The sequence below is a fragment of the Podarcis liolepis genome (genome assembly GCF_965112155.1).
Source record: "Podarcis liolepis genome assembly, chromosome: 6".
Classification (NCBI taxonomy): Eukaryota; Metazoa; Chordata; class Lepidosauria; order Squamata; family Lacertidae; genus Podarcis; species Podarcis liolepis.
Window position 1 is genome coordinate 35,824,578 of NC_139559.1, and position 7,858 is coordinate 35,832,435.

The 7,858-nt window shown below is 44.5% G+C and overlaps 1 long non-coding RNA gene across 1 annotated transcript; it reads left to right on the forward strand.

The window, feature by feature from the left end:
- Positions 1–2,460: 2,460 nt before the first annotated feature.
- On the forward strand, positions 2,461–5,890 carry LOC310709275. The gene is made up of 2 exons (XR_014527441.1): positions 2,461–2,538; positions 5,747–5,890. It is a non-coding gene; the product is annotated as an uncharacterized lncRNA (long non-coding RNA).
- The last annotated feature ends 1,968 nt before the right edge of the window (positions 5,891–7,858 follow it).

Consider the following 7,858-nt stretch of genomic DNA (forward strand, 5'->3'; position numbering starts at 1 on the left):
CTGAGCCAGTGCCTTTCCCCTTATTACTGTTTGATTGTAGCAAATGAACAATCTGGACTTTGGGCGACTCATTATATGATATCCCCCTTGCAATGGCTTTATACTTCTTATATCTTGAAGGGGCACCCAACCAAGTGTTCTGTTGATTAAGCATCATTATAAATCAAAACAGGCAAATCAGAACTGATCCAGCAAAGCTGTTCATCCTTGATTAGAAGCTGAGCTGAGCTCATTTTTAGTTCTCTGTGAATTTAGTGAGCTTCGTCTCCTTTTCAGACTTTGACAGCGCAGCTACAAAAATGCCACCAGTGAAATGTGAAGAAAGCCACATTTCCAATATTCGGGGCTAACACCAATCAGAGGAATCAAAGAGAGACAAAGGAAATAGCTGGGAAGAGACTTGTGATATGGTTAAACAGCAAGAAAAATGCTTACTGGGATTTTAATCTCCCACTTTAGGAATTGAAGTGAATCAATCAGATAATGGGGAAAGATTATATTGGGTTCAGCCTGCTAACAAGCACAGGTAAAGAGGCTGGCTGGCTGTGCAGATTCTTTGCAGTGCCAGCTCCACTAATTACGTCTTTTGCAAATGCTGAACAGTGTGTTTATTATTTTATTTTTCTAAAAAGGAAAGAAGTCATTTGGGGGAGGGTTTTTAAACTGCTTTATTTTCTCCCAAATGAAAAATGAATGTTCTTTGTTCCCCCCCTTGCTTCTGTGGCAGCAGGAAGACATCGTAATCTATGCCTTGGAAATGAGCACAGTGTAATTAACACCTCTCCTTAGTCTCAGACACAAAAGAGGTCGCTAAGATGAACAGCATTCAGAACGGAGCTAAGCGCATAGCTCTGGCAATTAGTGCTTTATTAGAGCTCTGTGCTCACGACTCTTACCCATGTGGCCTCTTAAACTAATGCATAGCCCCCGTCACACACACACTAATAACTCTTCCTAAAGAGGGTGTTCTTGCCATGCATCTGCCACCAACACAGGAGGGTTTTGTGATGCTGGGAAGCTTCTGTATTGCATTTTTGAGCCTTTCTGGCTGCACCCATACGAAGAAAACTCCTGCTACTTTACACAGTTGCTGGTAATAGATTGGCACAAGTACAGGCTGACTGAGATCCCCAAGGAGGGTTGGAGAGAGATTTGCATAATATTTGCATATGCTAATTTATAGGTATAGGCGCAACATTAGAAACAATTGCTGCAATTTAATTAGAAATACATCTCACCATAGTGGGGAATACCCTCTCCCAGGATGCACAATTAAGACTTCCATTTTGTGTAATCCATTTTGCAGTGACTGAGGTTTGTGCTTTTATCCTCTGGTTGTTGTCTTTTTGCAAGTGCCTTAATGATTGCTTTTTAATTTTTAAAAGTTTTATTGCTGATGCAGTTGCTGTCTTTAGAGGCTTACATTTCCTCCAGATACTAGGTAATGCTACCAATTTGGTTAACATAGGAACATGCGATGACCCTGCTGAAACAGGCCAATGGCCCATCAGGTACAGAAACCTGTTCTTACAGTGGTCAAGCGGCTTTATGGGATGCCCATGAATTCTAGCGTTATGAGATAAACTTCTCTCTATTCACTTTCTCAATGCCACACATCATTTTATAAACTATCTAGTAGAGGCATCTCATTTTATTTATTCATTTGCAGCTTTTGCACCCTACCTTTCTGCCTGATAACAGGCCTCCAAGACAATAAGTGAGAACTGATAGATAACAGAATAGTGAGATTCTTTGAAAAGGCTGCAATGACTTATGGAGGCTCAGTGCAGGGCTGTGGGGGGAGCAGATAGATGGTGATAGGAAACCTTCTCTCCCCAAGCACTAAATACTGTTGTCGCAGCTGTGGGTAAGGTTTTCAGAGAACAACCCCTCCCCTCCTAACATCCTGCATACTTTTGCTTGGGCCTACCTTCTCTTTTACTAATGGTTGGAAACACAAAGTGGTCCCTCCTGAAAAGGCACGGGAGCCAGTTTAGGAATAAAAGCAAGCGCCCACTTTGTCGCAGCACACTGTGCTGTAGCGCTGCCTCTCTTGAAAGCCAATTGCAATGATATGTTATTTGGCTGTGATAACAGATCGCAGAAATGATGTGGATGGAAGGAGACCCTTGTTTAACTCATAGAAGGGCAAATGATGGATTTCACAGCCCGATTATCAGAAATTGGCCAATATCCCAGCAAGTGATGTATACGGCAGTCAGATGAGAACTGCTGGAGAAGGATGTGTGGGTTTGTGAATAAAGTGCTTGATTAGGGCTTGCTGATAAACCCCATGTGAATCCAGGCACTTCACTCCCCATGCATAGCGAAGATTGCTTAAATACGACTTGTTAAAACACTCCAACAGCTTTTAGGCACTCAAATCTGAATTGTTAAAGAATAGTGAATGGATTATTTCTCCCAGTCTGGGGTGCAGTGATGACTTCTGTGTTTGTGTGTGTTCCAATAGCCAGTACGGATCATATCGCCAGATGCCTGAATCTCAGTACTCTCAATGGAAACAACTCACACATTCACGTGTGAGCGATGGAGCGATGGGAAGGGACGGATGAATGCCTGAGACCCAGTCAGGTGTATTGCTTTCACATATTACTTTCCTCAGCTATTCCCACTGCCAATCAGCTGGACAGCATAGAAGGGGGAAGCAAATGGGATCTCAAGTGCTCTGCCTCCATCTGCTCCGTAGCTGATTGGTGCTAGCAACTGTGTTCCCTCAGCTGTTTGGCAGGCTGCAGGGATTGAAGGTGCATGAGGATGACTGTCCCCATGGACCTTCCCCACCCTTGCAGTCACACTTTCTCCAGTGGTTGCACAGCTTGCTGTCAGGAGTAGGTCAGCAGTAAAAAACAAAGACACTGGTATCAGCGAAGTTAACACTTTATGCAAAGAAACCAAATGTGCTGGTCCCGGGGAGGGGGGAAGGTACTGATACCGTAGCCGAAGTTCAGTCCAGAGTCACTAGCAGGGTAGACGATCACTAGATGAGACGCGAGGTCCGAAACAGGGAGCCAGGCAGGGGAACAGGAACGCTGGTAGGGCAGCAGCAGGAAGCCAGGCGGGGAACAGGAACACGAGTAGGTCAGCAGCGGGCAGCCGGGCAAGGAGCAGGAACACCGGAGAGTAGAAGCAGGAAGCCGGGCGTGGAACAGGCACACCGGGAGTGCAGATCTAGGTCTGGGTAAAAGCAGGTACTCCACAACGACGTTGCTCCCGCAACCTGGGACCGGGCTGCCTGACCTTTATCTTCTTCTAAGGCCGGGGGCGGTCCCGGCCCCCAGGAGCCCCGCCTCTCCTGGCCTTAAGGCGAGCACTCCTCCTGGGAGAGACCAGTTCCCTTCGCCTCTCTGCCCTAAGCCTCTGCAGTTCAGGAGAGGCCGAAGGGTTACTGGGCCCCGGGGGAGGCTCACCTGTAGCCACTGAGTCCTCCAGCAGCTCTGGGGCCAGAATGGTCTCACCTGGTGCCTGCCCCTGAGGATCTGGCACAGGTGCAGGCTCCTCAGCATCTAGGCCTTGCCCCAGTTCAGCCGGCCCTGGAGGCGGGGACTCCTGTGCCGGCTGGGATTCCTCCGGTTCACTCTCAGACTCGGAATCCCAGGCCATCACACCAAAGCAGTGCAGGCCTACCTAGTGATCACAGCAGCTCTTCCCAGTAGCTCTTGCCTCAACGAGGCAGTTGCGAGGAATGAAGGTCTCTGCCTTCCCTTCTCTAAGAACCCTCCCAGGTTCCTTCCGCAGCAGCCTAAGAGTCCATCACCTTGTCTCCTGTTGCTCCACTCTCTTCATTTCTCTGAGTGTTCTGGCAGACAAGGTAGGAGGGGAGATGGTTGCAGCAGGAGGTGCAGACTCCCTGGATTCTTCGGCAGCCTGCCACATCTCTATCTCCTGGTCCCCCCTCTCTCCTGCCTCTGAGTTTGGACTGCTCTCTGCCACAGCCTCTTCCTGCTCACTAAACCCTGTTGACTCTTCAGCTTCTGACACCTCCCCCCCGTCTGCTCCCTCTTCTCCCTCTGACCACACATAGTCATCCCACCACCAATCCCCTGGCTCTGAGCCTTCTTCCCCAGGGGGTTCTCGTAGGGGTTCCCCAGCTGATGCCTCCCACCACTCCTCTTCATCCAGTCAGTCTACGACAGCTGGGGCAAGTGCACAGAGTTCTGTCTCCCAAGCAAGGTTGAATTAGTTGGTGGAGAGGTGGCAGGGAAATCCATGACAGGTCACAGGAAAGCACATTCAGAGTTTTCCTCAAATAATTGTGGGCACCGTAGTTTACCCGTCAAACAGTTAAAAATCCAAGTAACCCTTAACAAACTACAGTGCCCAGACCTTTTTGAGCGAAGGAATGTGCTTCAAATGTGCTCTAAAGGTATAGTGTGCAAACAGCCTATGTGTGAAAGGGACTCACATTGGGTCGGCTTATTGTCTAGGAGAGCCCTATGCACATTCATCAACGCATGTGTAAAGTTTCTTCACAAACTCAGCAAATGCAGATGAGGTGAGGGGCATGGCAGCAGTGTACACTGACACTTTCTTGTGTGTTGTCTCTTCTGATCTTTCTAATAACAATGATTACTCAGATCTGAAGATAAATGATAGATAGATAGATAGATAGATAGATAGATAGATAGATAGATAGATAGATTATTCCATCCTTCAACTGTATCACACTTAGGGCAGCTACATCTGTTTAAAAATAAGCAAATTCCAACCAAAAATAATAAAACAATCAAGCCTTAATGGGATGCTAAAACAAACACAGGTGCTGCATATAAAACCAATCTAAAAACACTTGGGTTGGCAACATTTTGCAAATATCCACCCATTCGTAGTCCACACACTTTCTCATCTTCTAGGGCACAATAAGCACTGGGGTACTTTAAAGAGTTTGATGTGAGTGTGATAATATATCCCAGATATTTAGCTTCTGATCTTTTTGCAAACAAAATGCTGCAGCTCTGTACTTGAGCACACACTGCACCTCTCTCTCTCTCTCTCTCTCTCTCTCTCTCTCTGTGCGAAATTTACAGGGCCATGCTTGGCAGATAACAACAGAACCTGCCTCTTTTGTTGAAGCTTGAGAGTGTCTGGTGCTTTTATCCTAAATGTCTCCAGAGTTTAAATTCCCAGAAGTGGCTGAGTTACTGGGCATCAGAATGCACTGAAGAATGATAGGTGATCAAACATACTGCTGACCAAGAGAAAGAGATCCAGCTCATTTTTACTGCCTTGTAAGCAATGTTAAAATAAGGTCATGTCAGAATGATGCCTTTCATACCCACAAGAAAAAAAGCACATGCTCACAGCCTGCTGAAGGCGAACAATGTTTGACAGCTAACAGACTTCATGTGTGTGTAGACTAAGCAGGGTCTGCAGAATTCCTTTTGCAGACCATATTGGGTAGGCTATATCCTCCTATGCTCCTGGATGCCAAGGGCACTGTTATAAACAGCTCCTTATATTGTTCAAAAATGTGTGTGTTTCATTTAAGGCTTTAAAAAAATAATAATTCTTATTTATTTTAAAACTAATTGCATCCTCACAATCTTTTTTTTTTTTTACAACACAACCAGAAAAAGGGGATTAGAATAAAATAAAATTACAGACTGCATAACAGAGCAAAAGCTTTGTGTGATACATTACAGTAGACGACATTGTGGACAAGGTAAATACATTACTATGACTCAAATACTAAAAATAACATAATCCTCTCTTTTTTTTGTTTTTCCAGGTGTGTGTGTGTGGCTTAATCCAATAACTGTTTACTCAGGAAGCAACATTACTACATCTAGAGATGCACAAAGGCTTGGCGTGGGAAATGACTGTGTTCTCTTTTGGTAGTGAAATCAATAAAGTTAAACCATTTCATCTTAAATGTATCCAGGCACACCATCTATGCGGGACCATGGGGCCCGAGCCCCTGCCCCATTTTCACTGAGGGGGCAGGCCGCCCTCCATATTCCACAGCTGGGCAGGCCCTTTTGGCTGTGGTGTGCTCTGTTGGGCTCTCCCATGGCTGCGACTAAGGCCTCCTCCCACTTTGTGACATCACAGGCCAGGCGTGTGATGGGCTCCCACAATGTTGGGCGGAACCCGGCATGCCTGAACATACCATTCTTTCCCGTGTATAAGACTAGGTTGTTGTTTGTTTGTTTTAAAAAGCTAAAAAGTGGGGGTCATCTTATACATGGGTGGATGTTAGATTGGTTGCTGCCATGGCTGTCAATGGGTGTGTTATTGGTTGCTGCGTCAATGGCTGTTGTTGTTTGGTTGACGCTGTGGCAATTGGGCGGGTGATTGGCAGCCTCTGCCAGCAAGGGGACAGACAAGAGGTGTATTTTTTGATGCGTGCGGGTGAGTGATTTTCAGCAAATTTCCTGAAAGAAAGCTCAACAACCCTGCGCAGTCCCCCCCCCCAATAAAGCTCAACAACTCTTCCCTAAAAAAGCTTAGCAACTCTGTGCCATCTTCCCTCCATTTTCTGAAATTTGAGTCCCCCCAAAATAGGGGGCTAAGTCTTGTTTTGTAATGTTCAGTGCCAGGGCCTCATAATATAGGGGGTCTTGGGGTCTTGCATTTGACTTTTCAACAGTTTATACTTTTTCACAATAACATGTTCATCATCTGTACAAAACATGAAAATATCATGAAAATGCTTTATATTAGGGGAATTTGCATGCAAAAACATGTGCATTTGGCAAAATCACCGATACATGGATGTGATATGTGGAGAAATAGGCATTAAAATGTTGAAGAATTTTCATGAGGCATAATAATAATAATAATAATAATAATAATAATAATAATAATAATAATAATAATAATTGCATGCTGTTGAGATATGCAGTGAATTTAAGTTTAGAAAAATAAGAAAGTGAAAGTGAAAAGCTTTCTCCTGGTATAATGTTCCCCTGCTACTTTTTGCCTAAAGTAGCATCTGCATAGATACTGATGTTTGGTTGAAGCTCTTCTCAGGTCATACTGCTCTTTATTTAATATCTATCTTCCTGCCATCCAATTCTCCCTATCCTATATTTCCATACTGAATTCAGATTTAAACATGAAACTTGAGCAAAGCAAAATGCACAAGTTTTATTCATCTGCACATTGCAATCTAAAAACATAATTGGCACAGAACCGTATATAAATCACCCCAGTTGTGGGACGGGGATGGAGGGAGTGGTCCCTCTCTGGACCAGGTAAGCAAATTTGTAACAAATGCCAAAATCTGCTTGCAAAAGCTATCTGAAGACAGCTATTGTTGTACAGACTAGGCAAGATATTACCACTGAGGATGATGTTTTATCTGCTCATTCCACTCTATCAAGCCTTTTCAAGTCAAAGAAAATTGTTTGTTGTCTTTGGTGTACGTCTTGTATGGGGTCACTACTAGCACTATCACCATTCCTCTAATGTGACTTTCCGTAGAATCTCTTTGTTCTACCCCATGTTTCTTTGGTAGTGCTGATAGCCGTACAGTTTGTCTTTGCCTTATTGATGAATAAATCCTTTGCCTTGCTGTGTCTGCAGGATCCTTTCTTCCAATGAGCAATGTGTTAAACTAAGCAGGGCAATATCATCAGTGGAATTGAGGTCATCCAATTGTGTTTTATCATTTTGTCCCAGGGAACAAAATCATCTATTTGAGATGCTCAGCTACCTTTTCTCCTTCGCAAATTCCCCCCAGCCTGCAAACAGTTTTCTTAGATTATGCTCATAATTTTCACTGCTTGGCTGTATATATCCTTGTTCACACTTATAAAGAGAGTGTTGCAAATATTTTTATACAGTATTCCATCTGTGTCAGTTATTTCTGAGTGCAGTATGGCACAAAAAAATAGTG